This window comes from Narcine bancroftii, chromosome 3 (genome assembly GCF_036971445.1).
Source record: "Narcine bancroftii isolate sNarBan1 chromosome 3, sNarBan1.hap1, whole genome shotgun sequence".
NCBI classification, from domain to species: domain Eukaryota; kingdom Metazoa; phylum Chordata; class Chondrichthyes; order Torpediniformes; family Narcinidae; genus Narcine; species Narcine bancroftii.
Genome location: NC_091471.1, coordinates 121,727,848 through 121,745,805, shown reverse-complemented (window position 1 = coordinate 121,745,805; position 17,958 = coordinate 121,727,848). Strand labels below are relative to the sequence as shown.

Genomic DNA, 17,958 nt, shown 5'->3' with positions numbered 1-17,958 from the left:
CCAAAGAGCAGATAAGCAGGCAGATTTTGGAATGTTGCAGGAAATGCAGGGCTATAGTTATGGGTGATTTCAACTTCCTTAATATTAACTGGCACCTCCTGACTGCAAGAGGGATAGCTGGAGCTGAATTTGTCAGGTGTATTCAAGAAGGATTCCTGACACAGTACGTGGATCGGCCAATGAGAGGAGAGGCCATACTGAATGTGGTTCTGGGCAATGAACCTGGTCAGGTGGTGCACCTCTCAGTGAGGAAGCAGTTTGGTAAGACTGACAATAACACACTTCAGCACAACTATGGAAAAGGATGAAAGCAGTCAAAATGGGAAAGTGCTTAACTGGGGAAGGGCTAATTATGAATGGATTTGGCAGGAACAAGTGAGAATAAATTAGATACATAAGAAATGTATGGTAGCCAGGAAATAACTTAAGGGCTCAGGAGAGCTCAAAGAGGGCACAAGAAGACCTTGGCATATAGCATTCTATGCATATGTGAAGAACAGAAGGATGATGAGAATGAAGGTGGGGCAGCTGAAGATTAAAGGAGGCAACATGTGCCTGGAGGCAGAGGAGGTTGGGGAGGTCCTAAATGAATACTTTGCATCAGTATTCACAAGATCAAACAACCTTGATCAAAGTGAGGTTGAAATTGAACATGTCTGTGTGCTGGACAATGGGAAGATTAAGGAAGTGGAAGTGTTGGATCTTCATAAAAACATCAAGATTGATGTCCCCGGGTCAGGATGCGATATACCCCAGGTTGCTGTGGGAAATGAGTGATGAGACAGCTGGAGCAGTAGCTATGGTCTTTGAATCCTCTTTGGCTGCAGGGGAGGTGCCAGAGGATTGAAGAATTGAAAATGTGTCCTTATTTAAAAAAGGTCATAATGAGAATCCTAGGAATTATAGACCAGCGAGTCTTTCGTCAATGGTGTGCAAACTATTGGAGAGGATTCTTAAGGATCGGATTTATGAGCATTTGGAGAAGCACTATCTCCTCATGGATAGTCAGCATGGCTTTATGAAAGGAAGGTTATGCCTCATGAGTCTAATTGAGTTTATTTTTTGTGGAAGTAACAAAATAAATTGATGAGGGTTGGGCTGTAGATGTGGTCTACATGGATTACAGCAAGGCATTTGATAAGGTCACCCTTGAGAGTCTCATCCACAAGACATGAGGCATTGGATCAGGGGAACCTTGGCTGTGTGGATAAAAATAAATTGGCTTGTAAGAAGAAAGCAGAGAGTAGTAGTGGAAGGAAAATAATCTGCCTCTAGGTTGGTTACTAGTGGAGTGTCACAAGGATCTGTTCTGGAACCCCTGCTCTTTGTGATGTTTATAAATGACCTGGATGAAGAGTTGGAAGGATGGGTCAGTAAGTTTGCAGATGACACAAAGGTTGGAGGAGTTGTGGATGGAGCTGAAGGTTGTTGAAGGTTACAAGAGGATAGAAACAGGATACAAAGTGGGCAGAAAAATGGCAGATAGAATTCAATCCCAATAAATGTGAGGTGATGCATTTTGGAAGGATAAACCAGAAAGCTGAGCATAGGGTTAATGGTCGGTTACTCAAGAATGTGGATGAGCAGAGGGACCTTGGAGTTTAAATCCATACATCTCTCAAGGTTGCTGCACAGGTTGATAGGAGAGTTAAGAAGGCCTATGATATGATGGGCTTCATTAATAGGGGAATTAATTTCAGGAGTAGAGAGGTCATGTTGCAACTCTACAAATCTCTGGTGAGACCACACTTATGGTATTGTATTCAGTTCTGGTCACCTCATTATTTGAAGAATGTGGAAGTTATGGAGAGGGTCCAGAGGAAATTTACAGGATGTTGCCTGGTTTGGAAAACGTCTTATGAGGCAAGGTTAGCAGAGCTGGGACTTTGATCTTTGGAGTGCAGAAGGATGAGAGGAGACTTGATAGAGGTCTACAGGATTCTGAGAGGCATAGATAAGGTGGACAGCCAGCACCTGTTTCCCAGGGTGGGAACAGCAAACACCACAGGACTTATGTACAAAGTGAAGGGAAGGAAGTTTTGGAGAGACAGTAGGATTAAGTTTTTTAAACAGAGAGTTGTGGGTAGTGGAGGCTGAAACATTAAGAGTCATTTATGAAACTCTTCAACAGGCACTAAGAAAAATAGGGGGTTATGGAGTAGGGAGGGTATAAAGCTTTTTTTTGGAAGGAATATATAGGTTGGCACAACATTGAGGGCCGAATGGCCTCTAATGTTCTATGTTCTATCATAATTGATTTCAAAACAGATTTTAAGTAATCATAATTCAAATAACCAGTATAATTCTATGATTTTAATGTGCTTCCTTTATACAAAATATTACATTGTTCCTTGTAAATAATTGAAATTTTAATCTGGCTTTAGATTTTTGTTTGCTTATGCAAGTTAGATGTCGTGATAGTAATGAGTAATACATTGAATATAAATTTGATATGTTTTGGCATCGAAAGATAGCTAAGTGGTCTTCATTTTTAGAAGATAGATATGAATCTAGACAGGTACCTATATCAAGGTGTTGTTTAGGTCCATCGCTTTACTCATGATGGATGTACCTCTGATATCTCTCTGCTTCTTGCAACCAGATCATGTGTTAACTCCTGACACTAAAGAAGCCTACCCTTTGTTCCTCTCCACGAATCTCATTGTTTTTATGTACCTGTTAAAGGGTGGCCCATGCCATAATTTAAAACAAATGTACCTGTCACGCAAGGATTAGATTCATTTTCTATTCCCTCTGAGACCTAATACCAGAGGCCTAGCCAGGGGGGAAGGGGTACGGGGGGAGCAACTGCTCCTCTGCCTTTTCAGCTTGGCAGCACCCCCAACCCCATGGCCCTCCCACATTGCATATTTTTGAACTGTGCTGTGAGACCATGGCATGTGCCACAGATGCCTTGTTGTCGCCTGAATCCCTTGCCTACTCCGGAGCTCCCGACACCCGAACGGTGTGTGTGCCATAGGCTGAGGGGAGGGTTCGGATTCAGCATTGGGAGCTCCGGTGTAGACCGAAGGGAGAGTTTGAACTCAGAGTCAGTGTCGGGATCTCCAGTCACCAAGGTCCCGCTGCCTGTGTTCACCATGTCCCAACTTCGAACCTTCCCCTCGGCCTACACGGGCGTTCCATTTCAAACCACAGTCAACAATCACTGAAATGAATACACAATGGCTCTATTCAGCCCCTCCCAAAAAAAACACAACAAACCAGTAAGTGCGTAGCAGATTTCATTTGTCAGTCTTTTGTGTGTGCCCAAGCATTGGGATGCTTGATTGCCACTTTTGTTTTATATATCCAATAATTGAACATGGCCTTGGATTTTTTTTCCTATTTGAATTTAAAATGTTACAATTAATACTACATTTCATAAAAGTCCATTCTTGGGTGAGGTGGATTTGATTCTGTTTGTAAGCTGATTTATTAACTGCACAGTGGTGGTGGATTTAACTCCCTTTTGAACATTAAGACCTAAGAAGGTATGTTCACAATCGAGTTGGAGTTGGAGGTGGGGCAAGTGATTGGTGAGTACCAGTGATTTGGATGGTTTAAAAAAGATCATTGAGGGCTAAGAGTTAAGCCAATTAAAAGTTATTTTTTTGGAATGTATAATTGAGTTCATTGCAGGGACCAATAAAAGGAGAGATAGTTGAAGGAGCACCCAGTGAGTGAATGGTTCAGTGTAGAAGTGGAGCTTTGAGGCTTTGGCTCAAGAGGCTTCGATGAGCAGAGGCTGAGAAAGAGCTAAGAGTGGTAAGGCCAGGTGAGGTAGTTTAATCCTTTTCTCCAGTTGCAGGATGTGGGGAACCTGGGACAACTTCACCTGCAGAAGGTGCATCCAGCTGCAACTCCTTACAACCCAAGTTGGGCAACAGGAGTAGGAATTGGATGAACTGTGGATCTTGAGGGAGGCAGAGGTAGTGGCAATCAGAGAGGTGGTCAACCCTATAATTCAGAAGGCAAGTAGCTGGGTGAACTTTAGGAGAGGGAAGGGCAAGATGCTGACAGTGCAGAGTACCTCTGTAGCTTTTCCCATCATAATAGGTATACTATTTTGGATATTGTTAGTGGAGACCTACAATTTGAGGTGGTCATGTCTCTGGTGCAGAGGCTGCTCCCAGCTCAGAAGGGAACGGGAGAGAAGAAGAGAGCGATAGTGATTGAGGTCTTTTTGCTTAGACAAGTGGATAGGACGTTGGCTGGATGAGATCAAGTCTCCTGGATGCCAGGGTCAAGGATGTCTCTGATCGAGTACACAGAATTCTGGAAGGGGAGAGTAAGCAGTCAGATGTCATGCCATTTATTTTCTCTGATTTTTCTTTTGCCGGTTGCTTGACATCTGTATAAGGATTTTACTTTAGGTGCAAATTAGGATATGAATGTAATTGATCATCCCAACAGCAAATGAGCTACAGCAGGGCTGGATTCATGGAGGCAGATGTAAATATCACCAATACGTGGAGCAAGGTTCTTCTCAATGTCAAATGTGCCTGATGTTGTTAACTATCTGGGTCAATGCCAGATAACAGCCACCAAGGATTTGTGGCAGGAACCAAAAGCAATGGTTTGGAACTTCTCAATATTTCTGCTTCAAAAAGAACTAACAGAGCAAGTTTCTGTAACCTTTTGGAACATCCCCAAGTGTTTCATCGCTGAAGAAATTTTTTTTTCGGAAGTGTGATCTCTGATCTACTGTAAACAATACAGCTAGCAGTTTGTGTAGAGTTTGCTCTCTCTAACAGAAATATAATTATGACCATATCATCTTTTTCAGGAATGAATAAAGGATAAATATGAGTTGGGATATGTGAGGATAACACCCTCGCTCTTCTCAAATAATGTATGACACTTCCTACTTCAGAGAGTTAACAGGATTTTAGATTAACCTTCCACAGTGCAGTGCTCCCTCAGTCAAGGTGTCAGCCAAAACATGAACACCTATACTGAGGGAGCGCTTCACCGTAGAGGATTATGAAGGCCTATTGGATGTTGGGCTTCATTAGTTGGGCTATTAAGTTTAAGAGTTATTTTGAAACTCTACAAATCTCTGATGAGACCACAGTTAGATTATTATATTCACTTCTGGTCACCTCATTACAGGAAGGATGTGAAAGCAAAGGAGATTTACCAGGATGTTCCCTGGATTAGAAAAAGTTGTTTTATGAGGGCAAGGAGAGCAGAGCTGGGACTTGTCTCTCTGGAGCGCAGAAGTATGAGAGGAGACTTCATGGAGGACTACAAGATTCTAAGAGGTAAAGATAAGGTGGAAAACCAGGACCTCTTTCCCCAGGGCAGTAATAGCAAACATCAGAAGACATATGTACAAAGTGAAGGGAAGACACTAACACAGAGTTGTGGGTTCCTGGAATGCCTTGCCAGTGATGGTGGTGCAGGCTTGAATATTAGGGGCATTTAAAGGACTCTTAGACAGGCACATGGATGAAAGAAACATACAGGTTTACAGGGAAAGAAGGGTTTAGTATCTTTTTTTGGTTGGAAAATAAAGTCGGCACAATTTTGGAGCTGAAGGGCTTGTACTGGTCAGTAATGTTTGATGTTCTAATCCCAATCTTGTATTCCTCTTGAGAGATTTGTTTTGACCTCCAACAATCAAATAATGACTAATTTGCTTTCATAATTAGTGCAGTCCATAACACATAGGAGCAGAAAAAGTCTTTCAATCCATCAAGTGTGCCCCACAATTTAACGATGAATAGGTTTCAGCAGTTTTGTAAATGTTCTGGCTGCCGAACTAAGTCCATTAGGTAGTGCCTTATATTGCTACAACTTGCCCTCTCAAATAAACTTCAGGTACTTTCTAGAGACCGGGTGTATATATAATGAATAATAAGCATCTTGTAAATCGTCAGATCCCATAAAATAGCCCTTACATAATAATGGCAAAATGGAGTGAATCATGTCCATTTTAAAATGTTGGTATAAGACACTCATTTAAGTCAGAATAATCTAAGATCACTCTCTTCATCTGGTTCTCTTAAGTCTCGTGAATATGTTTGATGCAAACTCATTCTCTTCCTGGCAGCAGCGTTCGATTACATTTTTGCGTTCTCTTTATGTGTAGCTTCCATGAGTTGGTGATTGCGTATATAATTGTATAAGCCCTTACTCCTAACCAGAGGGAATTTCTGTGGATCAAACTCAATTTGTTACCCAGACACTGTATGTTGTACATTAGCATCAGTAGTAAGATTACATCTTGGCTAAAGGACATTGTTAATCAATTGCCCACAATCTTATCATTATAATTAGAAAATGCACTCAGCTTTCTATAGGTGGTGCTTATTTTTTCAGCATACTTGCCCGACGTGGTTGAGCAATCTGGCTCGACCTCTGCGAAAAGCTTTGGGCAGGAAAATTCTGCTACCGCTGTCTCCACAGAGGACATTGCCCTAAAAATGCCTGCGTGGTGGTGCCACCTGAGAGGGATATCCTCTCTTAAAGTCACCCTCATACCTGCTATAGAGATGAAACATAGCTGCTCTTGTCTGTATTCTCGAGCCTCTGACCATTCATTGGTGCTCATTCAGGTCCTTTACCTGTTTACTTAGATCATCACCAAAGAAAAATTTAGTGACAGGATTAGCGTGTTTACATAAATGAGGATACCGAACATTTAGATCAGGTTTTATCAGCTCCTTCTGGAAGGTTTTAAGTTTATAATTGGCATGGGAGAGCAACCTCAGCGCATCTTGTTGTATCTCTGTTATATCTGATGACAGTGTCTGGGCAAATGCAGGGATACCTTTAACTAGAGAGCCCTGTAATTTTTGCAGATTCATGTCCTTGGCTCTCGTGGGGATGTTCAAATTGTCCCAAATTGTGGTGTTTACTTTTGGTACATTCAGCAGAAAGCAATTGGCTGGGCACGGGTATTTTTTAAACAAGTCCTCTAGCATCATCTCTTCAAAGACATTAGATACCAGATAAGATAATGACCCCGCAATTTCTTCATCAAGGGGTTGCCCAATGCCCCTCGGTACTGCAAATTTTGCTGCGATTGATGGAACTTTTCTTTCTTCCCGATCAATGGGAGAAGAGTATTGGGGGGTTAGGGGATTCAATTTCCACATCTGGCCCCTTGGGCTCTTCCTCATCCCATTCATATTGGAAATAAGATTCCTCCCCATGCTCAGAAAGCACTTGTGTTTACTCACGACTGCTGATATCATGCCTTCCAACTTGTTCAGTCTTAGCAAGATCTCCTCATTGGATGTAGGCTCTGCACTGCAGCAGGCTTTTGTAATAGACTCCAATCGAGTGGGTGCCCCTATATCAGAGACACTTATGTTGCCTTTTCTCAGACTTTTTATGTGGCTGGTGGCCATCCTCGCCCGTCGAATGGGTGGATTAACTACACCCGACAAGTCACAGAGCGGGTAGGCCTTTTCTTACTAAGTGAAGGCACCTCCTCTTCACTGTCACTAGAACTGAGGAGACATGACCTCACTGAGCTCACCTCCTGCCGCGGAATTTCTGTATCATTGCCAGACATGTCAGATCTCAACTTCAGCTAAGCTAGGTCAGTGCAGCCAGACTTGGATCCCATCCTCCACGAGGGTAGGCCACTGTCGCCTGATCCCACACCCAGTGGAGGTAGATTGGCTTGCACTGACCCAACCCCCCAATGGAGATAGGTAGGCATTGCTGCCTCTCAGTGGATTGACTGCTCCCCGGCAGGCCCGCTTATTCTTCAGTGCTTCAATTGTGCTGTAGGAGCTCTGTGAGCTTGAGGCCTTTTTGCTGCACTCCTCCCCCACCTCAGGGCCCAGCAACCTCCCACTGGTTGCCCTGGATTGTTTTTTGCTCACCTCCTTCGAGGGAGAGCCTCCCTGGAGTTCACGTTCAGCCTCCATATGTTGGTTGGTTCATCTTAAACACGATTTACTGACTTTTTTCAACCTTTTGTCGGCGCTCAAAATGGAGCCTGTGCTGCCTGCTCCAAATCAAACAGATGAATTGGCCGCACATGCGCAGATGGGATTTCATATTAGCGAACCAATGAGCATTACAAAAAATAATAAAATTATATAACAATAACAGTGCACAAAAAGTAAGGCAGTATCTTTGGTTCATTGATTATTCAGGAATCTGATGGCAGTGGGAAAGAAACTGTCCTTGTACTACTGAGTGGTCATCTTTAGCTTCCTGTACTTTTTTCCCCAACAGTCACAGTGTGAAGAGGACATGGCCTGGATAGTGGGGGCCTTTGAAGAAAGAGGCTGCTTTTTATTGAATATTTTATTTTTGATTTTCCAAAACTTGCACAAATCCAAAACAACAATCTTTCTCAACAATGTTTTATATTACATTCTGAGTCAATTTTTGCCCCCGCCCACCATGCTCCCTTCCCTCCCCAACAAGGAAAAGATTATTTAAATTAAGCAAACATAAAGAACCAAAAATCTATAGAGTCACAGACCCTTAAGGTACTTAAAGAAAACAAATATAAATAAAGAGGCTGCTCTACCTCTTGTAGATGTCCTTGATGGAGTGAAGTCTGCAGCTTGTGATTTCACAGGCCAAGTTAACAGCCCTCTGGAGTTTATTCTGGTGCTGAGAGTTGGTGTCTCCATGCCAGACAGTGATGCAACCAGCCAGAATGCTCTCCACAGTACAGTTGTAGAAGCTTTTGAGAGTTTTTGGTGACTTACCAAATCTACTCAAGCACCTGACAACGTATAGCCGCTGGCGAGCCTTCTTTGTGATTGGATCAGCATGGAGGCACCAGGACAGATCATCAGAGATGTTGACACCCAGGAATTTGAAGTTCTTGACTCTCTCCATTATTGAGCCCTTGATGAGGACTGGGTCGCATTCCCCTGACTTCCTTCTGAAGTCAACAATTATCTCTTTGGTTTTGCTAACGTTGAGCACAAGTTTTTGTCATTACATCATTCAATAAGCTGACCTGTCTCCCTCCTGTACACTTCCTCATTGTTGTTTGTGATTCTGTGGAGTCATCGGCAAACTTGTAGACAGCCTAGCCTGGCCACGCAGTCATGGGTGTATAATGAGTAGAGCAGTGGGCTAAGCACGCATCCTGGGGGAGCACCTGTATTGATAATCAGTGAAGATGAAACATTGTTTCCAATTCGTAATGACTGTGGTCTTCCAATGAGAAAGTAAAGGATCCAGTTGCAGAGTAGAGTACAGAGGCTTAACGTTTGTAGCTTCTTGACTAGCACTGAGGGAATAATGTTATTAAAGGCTGAGCTGTAGTTGATAAAGAGAAGCTGCATGTGTGAATTCCTGTTTTTGAGGTAATCCAGACTTGGGTGGAGAGTCTACGATATTGCATCTGCTGTGGAATAATTGTGATGATAGTTGAATTGCAGCGGATCCAGACCTTTGCTTAGGTACAAGTTAATTCTGGCTATGACCAGCCTCTCAAAGTATTTAATCACAGTTGAAGTTAATGCTACTGGATAGTAGTCATTGTGGCAGCTTACACTACTCTTCTCGGGTACTGGGAGGATTGATACCCTTTTGAAGCTGGTGGGAACCTCTGACTGAAGCAATGAGAGGTTGAAAATGGCCATGAACATTGATGTCATTGGAGGAGGCAGAGATATTCCGTGAGGCTTTGTAAGGTACAGGTGAAGCCTCACTTGAAGTACAGGTTTCTTATTTAAGAAAGGATATGCTGGCATTGGAAAGGGTTCAGAGATTTACAAGAATGATTCCTGGAATGAAGGGATCAGCATATGAGGAATGTTTGCTAGCTCTTGGACTGTACACCTTGGAGTTCAGAAGAATGGGGGACCTCATAGAAGCATTTTAAATGTTGAAAGGCATGGTCAGAGTAGATGTGGCATAATTGTTTCCCATAGTAGGAGAGTCTAGAGCAAGAGGGCACAACCTCACATTTGAAGGGTGCCCATTTAAAGCAGTGATGCAGAGGAATTCTTTAGCTGGAGAGTGATGAATCTCTGGAATTTGTTCCCATGGGTGGCTGTGGAGGTCAAGTTGTTGACTGTTTTTAAGGCAGAGATTGATAGCTATCTGTTTCGTCAGGATATTGAAGGTTATGAGGTGAGGCCAGGGGAGTGGGGCTGAGTGGGAGAATGGATCAGCTCATGATGGAATGGCAGAGCGGACTTGAAGGGCGGAATGGCCTACTTCTGCTCCTATATCATGAATTTATTTGATGTTTCTGAAGTGACACTTTTGCTCCCCTTTCTTGCTTTGGTAATGTCAACAGTCTGGTGGCATCTTTTTGTGTGCCTTGAATCTTGATTTTGAAAGGTCATTGACCTAAAATATTGTTGTCCTTCTCTAATTTTTTTCAGTAATATACTGCCTGTTCTGTTGAATATTTTCACTACTTTCTTTGTTTATTTTTGGATTTCTGGCAACTGCCAAATTTCACTTTTCTTTTATCATTCACTATATCACAAACTAGAAAGCATTATTATAAAATAATGGACTTCAAGAGGACCAGGAATGATCGTCCTTAACTACAGATTAATAACTCTGTAGTCAATAGAGTGAAGAGCACCAAGTTCCTTTGAGTTTATTTAATTAGTGTCCTATCGTGGACACACAACATCTCCTCACGTTAAGAAGGCGCAACAGCCGCTGAACTTCCGGAGAATATTGAGGCGGTCGAGGCTACCAACCACCATTGCGTCTCAAGAGTGTACTGGCTGGCTGCATCACAGTATGGTATGCTTGCTAAGAGAAATGGATCAGATGTCAATCCACAGGACCATAAGAGTGGCAGAGAGGATCAGTGGAGTTTCCCTCCCCTCCTCCCCATCAATGCAATATACTGTGATCATTGTTAGAAGAGGGCATGCAAAACCATTGAGGATCCCTTCCATCCTGAACACATCTTTCAGCTACTCCCGTCGAGAAAGAGATACAGGGGTATTAGAGCCAGCAACACCAGGCTAAGGAATGGCTTCTTCGCACTGGGAATGAGATGCTGAACGACCAAAGAACTGATCACACTAACCACCCGAGACACTCATATTTATGAAACAATATTTGTTTGATTTATTTGTATACATGAATACTTTTCCTGCATATGTATTGTTTGTCTATACATGTGCTATGTCAGCTTATGTGTCTGCATGTTTAGAATTAAGGACAAGAAAATACAGTTTTGTCGGGTCGCACGTGTGCAGTCAGATGTCAATAAATCTGACTTGTATCTTGCTGTCACCCATCTCAAAATTATTGTTGTTAATAAAAGCTGCTTATTTTTCCTTAATAGCTTTTAAAAAACAAGCTTCTCTATTTTCTTGCATTCATTTCAAGTGTGTTAAAAGCATACAAGGTTAATGAATGCAGAGATAAAAAGATAAAAGCTGTAAAGGAGGAAGTCTGGGCAACACAATCTAGTCCTCAAGGGCTCAGTATTGGAGAGCGACAAACACTTCAAATCCCTGGGTGTCAGCATTTCCAGGAATCTGTCCTGGAGCCTCCTCGTTGATGCAATCATAAAGAAAGGCTCACCAGCGGCTGTACTTTGTGAGGTGCCTGAGGAGATATGGTATGTCTCCAAAAACTCTCGAAGACATCTACAGGTGCACCGTAGAGAGCATTCTTGCTGGTTGCATCACTGCCTGGTAAGGAGGCACCAATTCTCAGGAACAGAATAAACTCCAGAGGGCTGTTAACTCGGCCTGTGACATCACAGGCACCAGACTTCACTCCATCAACGACATCTACATGAGGCAATGTCTTTAAAAAAAACCGCCTCTATTCTCAAAGACCCCCACAACCCAGGCCATGCCCTTATCACTCTGCTACCATCAGGAAAAAAGATACAGGAACCTGAAGAGGAGCACTCAACAACACAATGGCAGCTTCTTCCCAACTGCCATCAGATTCCTAAATAATCAGTGAACCACATACACTGCCAACATTTTGTACTCTATTACTTTTACTTTTTGTCAGAAGATGCTTTATAATATGAATGTTTGTACTAAGAAGCCGCCACAAAACACCAAATTTCATGACTTGTTCATGACAATAAATTCTTGATTCTGAAATGCTGGTCACTGCAGGTCGGTAAACATCTGTGGCGAGAGAAGCAGACCAAACATTTGAAGATATTGCCTGACCTGAACATCTTATGTTTTTTTTATTTTGGATTTCAGGCATCCACAATATTGCTTTTGATTTTCAGTCACAGGATCAAAAGAACCACTGCAGATATACCGAGGGCATTGTGAGAAATATTTGCATTCCCTAGCTTTGAGTGATCTGCTGTTGTCGCAGTCAATTAACTTACATGTGGCATTATTCAACATGAACAGGAAGCAATTGTACTCTCTGCTGTGTGCAGAACAAAAAGGCTTAACTATTATAAGTTGTGCTTGTCACATCATTCATTCAACAAGGATACATGCAACCCTTAGGCTAACAATAGTTATAGTATATTTCAGATTCCTGTTAGGATTTCTCTTTCCAATGCAGCTACCGAAAATGTGTTGACTGTGAGACCTTGTCACTTTCCTCGAAGGACGTTATTTGAGTAGGTGGATATGGCAGCCAAGGTTTTGGCTTTAGAAGTGACTAGCAGTATAAGATCATTCTCGACTTGAATGGTATTTTCCAGTGTCAGGCAGCAAATTAAATCTTGACATGTCTTTTAGTGGAAATATAGCCCAATAATTTTATGCAATAATAAAGTATTCAACAATATAGAACATGGAACATGGAATATGGACGAGTACAGCACAGCACCAGTCCCTTTGGCCCTGACTGACTGTTCTGATCATGAGACTAATTCAAACTGCATAACTACATGTATGTGGCTTATATCCCTCCATTTCCTTTCTGTTCCCTGTCTATTCATAGAACAGAACCATAGAACATTACAGCACAGAAAAAGGTCCCTTCTAGTATGTGCCTTGCTATTATTTTGCCTAGTCCGGCTGACCTGCACCTAGTCCATAGCCCTCCATACCTCTCCCATCCACATTCCTGTCCAAATTCTTCTTAAATGTTAAAAATGAGCCTGCATTGGCCTCTTCAGCTGGCAACTCATTTCACAATCTCAGCGCTCTCTGTGTGAATAAATTCCACCAAATGTTTCCCCTAAACTTTTCCCCTTTCACACTTAAACCAGCTCCCCTGCTTTGTATCTCACCTACACTCAGTGGGAAAAAAAAGCCTATCTACATTGACTTTGTTTATCCCCCTCATAATTTTAAATATATCTATCAAATCTCCCCTCATCTTCTGTGCTCCGGGGAATAAAATCTTAACCTGTTTAACCTTTCCCTGTAGCTCAGTTCCTGAAGTCCTGGCAGCATCTTAGTAAATCTTCTCTGCACTTTTTCAATCTTATTAATATCTTTCCTGTCATCAGTTAACCAAAAAGCACACAAAACTCCAATGTCTTAATTAACTTTACTGTAACACCTCAACTACTATACTTAATAATTCAATTTATGAAGGCCAAGCTGCCAAAAGATCTCATTACAACCCTATCCACCTGTGATCCCACTTTTAGGGAATCTGTATTCGCAGATCCCTCCGTTCTACTGCATTCCTCAGTCCATTCTTGGTTTGTCCTTCCATCATCCAACATCTCACACCTGCCTGCATTAAAATCTATCTGCCATTTTTAGCCTATTCTTTCAGCTGGTCCAGATCCCTCTGCAAGCTTTGAAAGCCTTTATCGCTGTCCACAATGCCTCCAATCTTTGTGTCATCTCCAAACTTGCTGATCCAATTTACCATATTATCATCCAGATCATTGATATTGATGATAAACAAACATGCTCCTAACACAGATCCCTGAGGCACACCACATATCACAGGCTTCCAATCTGAGAATCATCCATCCACTACCACTCTTTGGCTTCTCTCATATAGCCAATGTCAAATCCAGTTAATTTCCTCACCAAGAATACCGACTGTCTGAGCCTTCTTGCTAACTTAATAAAGTCCATGTAGACAACATCTACAGCCTTTCCTCTCATGGAAACCTCCTCAAAAACTCTAAAAAAATTTGTGTCTGTCGAATTACCTCTTGAACATGGCTATTATATTGGCTTCTATCAATTCCCCTGGCATTGCATTATGGGCATCTATCAAATTTTTTTATACACAAAAAATATATCCATTGTAAATCTCTTTTAAATGTTTCCAGTCTCACCTTGAAGATTTGGCCTCCAGTATTTGACACTTCCACCCTGGGGAAAAGACTCTCAAAGAAAAGCATGCTTCCTGTTGTTCACTACCTCAAAGCTCATCCATGGTAGCCAAATATTATATGACTAACTTCAATGAAAATTATTCTGGATGCTCTGCTGGAGGAAGACTGAGGGTTGAATAGCATCAGTGGGAGAAAAGGAATGGTTGACATTTCAGATTGGATTCTGATCCTAAACATTTTTCTCTCACAACGGCTGCTTTGTTGCTCTGAGTTTCACCAGCACAGTGTCCAAATCAATTTCAATGAAAATTAGTCGGATGGAGCTGTGTCACCGCTCATGACCTGTTCTGCTCAATCAGACTGAGGTCTCTGGTTGAGCAACTCGCACAGGAATACACAAGAGACTGCAGATGCTGGAATTTGAGACCAAGCACGATCTGTTGGAGGAACTCAGTGGGTCGAACAGCATTAGTGGGAGAAAAAAATAGGCACTCTTTCAAGTCGATTAGATTGAGTACAATCCAATTACATTAAAATTAAACAAAAAAAGTAAAACTTTAAGCATCAAAATATATAAAGATAATCTTGATGTGCTGTATATTATATGTATGTATGTGCACTGTGTTCCAGAGAATTGCTGTTCTGTCTGGTTGTTTATGTAATAATAAACTTGAACTTAGTCTTATGTATATTTATAATCCTATCCATACAAATATGTAGGTTCACAGATTCTATAAAGATCCCAAGGTTTGAAAGTTCTGAAAATTAATTCCCTACAATATGTGCTGGAGAATATCAGCAACTCTTTTTCCACCATCAGACTCCCATGCAAGTCTGATGGCAGAGAACAAGCAGGAGATTGTAGGTGGAACTCAATTTGTGAATACCCCATTCCTGCCTACCCCAAATTTCTTAGCATTGAGTCTGAGAAATGTCAAGTTGTGGTCTGTCAGCAGAACCCAATAAAATTTGGCCCAATTTCTTTCAAACACAGCACGTTGAGATAGAATGGAAAAGAAGTTAGAAAAGCTCGAGAAATTATTGAAAGGATAAGAGCGTAGAACACAGGTGGCTCACGTGTGATCTTATTGATGTTTATAAAACCATGAGGGGCATGGATAATGCAAATTTACACTGTTCTTCCTAAAGGGAATAGGTGTAAGATGAAGGAGAGGGATTAAAGGGGGACATCAGAGGAAACTTTTCACTCAGACGATGGTCTGCATCTGTAACAAGTGACTAACTCAGTGTGAAAACTTGGTTGGCGTGGATGAGTTGGGGCAAAAGGCCTATTTTGTGATGAATAACTCTCTGACCACATCAAGACTGAGTTGCTGCGCAGAGTTTATGACTGTTTGTGTAATGGTCAAGGTAAATGGAATTAATTTTACTAATTATTATTATTTGAGAAAATATGTTGGGTTTTAGTAATTGGGTTTGTAAAAAGTACCGTCAAATTCATTTTGTTTTTCAAAATTCCTTTTGGGCATATGTGTCTCAGTTGATTTATTCATGAGTAAATTTCATCATCAATTCTCATGCTACTGAAAAATAAAGATTTCAATATCCCTTTATAAACTTCTCCATTTTCATTAATAAAACATATTATATTTCAAAGATAATATTACAGGAAATAAGAAAAGAATATTTGCAGGATATACAATGGAAATATATACAACTTTAATTATTAATATCCCTAGTATCCATGGTAATATAAGGAATCAAATGACAGTCAACAACTCACCATATCGAAAATTATCCCACTTAAGGTATGCTTTGCAATTGAACGGATGGGGCAAAATGTTGTGCCTATTCAGTGTATAGAAAATTTGTCAAGCTCCTTTTTAGAAAATAAGAAAGACAAAGATCAAATGATAAAACACATTGTCAATTTGATAAAACTTTCAAGAACTTTTGCAAAACTTTAAGAAGTTTCAGAGCAGTTTCAAAGATACACTGGAGAGATTTTAAAATGCCTTTGAAAATAAGAAATAAATTGGATGACCTTTTAGTTCAGCTACACTTTGTCAGGTATGATGTTATGGGCATCACAGAGTCATGGCTAAAGGATGGATGACATTGGAAGTTGAATGTCCAAGGATATACAATGAATTGAAAGGACAGTCTGGTCAGTAGAGTGAGTAGCATGGCTCTATTGGTAAAGAACAACATTAAATCAATAGAAAGAGGTGAGATAAGATCAGAAGGCATAGAGTATTTGTGGGTTAAGAAATGGCAAGGTGAAAATAAACTGTTGGCATGTATATAAATACATCCTTGCTTTAGTCGGGATGTGGATGTTTAATTACAACAGCAAATAGAAAAGATGCATCAGAAGGGCAATGTCATGGTTGTATTGGGAGATTATAAGATGCCAGTAATTTGGAAGAACCAGGTAGAGGCTGAATGTTAAGAGAGAGAGAATTTGTAGAAAGCCTATGAGATGGCTTTTAGAACAGTTTGTTGATGAACCCACCAGGGGATCAGATATAATGGATTGGATGTTGTGTAATGAACCAGAGATGAGAGAGAGCATAGCATAAAGGCAGTGATCACAATATGACTGAGTTCAATTTGAGATTTAACAAGGAGAAACTAAAGTCAGATGTGTCAGTATTTCAGTGGAGTAAAGGGAAATACTGGCATTAGAGAGGAACTGGCCAAAGTAGATTGGAAGGGGGCAACAGAAGGGAAAACAACAGAGCAGCAATGGGTGGAGTTGCTGCAAGAAATGAGGAAGGTGCGGGTACGAAGGGTGAGGAAGTCCTGCAAGGAGAGTTCAGGGAGTTAGGCACTAATTGGAAGAACAGGATAACCAGGATTGTGATCTCAGGATTCCTATATATGCCAGTGAGGTTAGAAATAGAAGGATAATGCAGCATAACACATGGCTAAAGACACAGTGCAGGAGAGAGGGCTTCAGGTTTCTGGATCATTGGGCTCTCTTCCAGGGAAGGTGGGACAAATTGTATGTGAACTACTAATATCCTTGCAGTAAGGTTTGCTAGTGCTGCTTTGGAGTTGAAACTAGATTTGCAAGGGGACGGGGACCAAGGTGCCAGAGCAGATAGAGAAGTGGAGGAGAGAAAAGATTATGTAAAAATTGCATGCAACGATGGAAGTCAATGGGTTGTCCATGGTGAAAATGTTCTCAGGTGGATCCATTTCAATGCAAAAGCATTGCAGAAAAAGCAGACAATAGACAATAGGTGCAGGAGCAGGCCATTTGGCCCTTTGAGCCAGCATCAGCATTCACTGTGATCATGGCTGATCATCCACAATCAGTACCCAGTTCCTGCCTTTTTCTCATATACCTTAACACCACTATCTTTAAGAGCTCTATCTAACTTTTGAAAGCATCCAGAGAATTGGTCTCCACTGCCTTTGGAGGCAGAGCATTCCACAGATCCACAACTCTCTGTGTGTAAAAGTTTTTTCCTGAACTCTCTCCTAAATGGCTTATCCCTTATTCTTAAACTGTGGCCTCTGGTTCTGGACTCCCCCAAAATCAGGAACATGTTTCCTGCCTCTTGCATGTCCAATCCCTTAATAATCTTGTATGTTTCAATCAGATCCCCTCTCATCCTTCTAAATTCCAGGGTATGCAAGCCCAGTCCTCCAATCTTTCTACATATGACAGTCCCACCGTCCTGGGAATTAACCTCGAATTAACACTTGATAAGGGAACTTTAAGTAAAGGAGCCATTTGGAGATAGTGACCAGAATATGATGTTTTTATCTACAATTTGAGAAGGAGAAGGGAAAATCAGAAGTGTCAATATTACAGTTGAACAAAGAGGACTATGAAG

The 17,958-nt window shown here is 41.4% G+C and overlaps 1 long non-coding RNA gene across 1 annotated transcript in view; it reads left to right on the top strand.

Annotated features, from left to right (window-relative positions):
- The window catches only part of LOC138756216 (uncharacterized), a 43,794-nt gene that overhangs the window by 14,049 nt on the left and 11,787 nt on the right, over positions 1-17,958 (top strand). The window contains exon 2 of the long non-coding RNA XR_011352874.1: positions 5,113-5,264. This is a non-coding gene — a long non-coding RNA (uncharacterized lncRNA). The remainder of the gene's footprint in view (positions 1-5,112; positions 5,265-17,958) is intronic.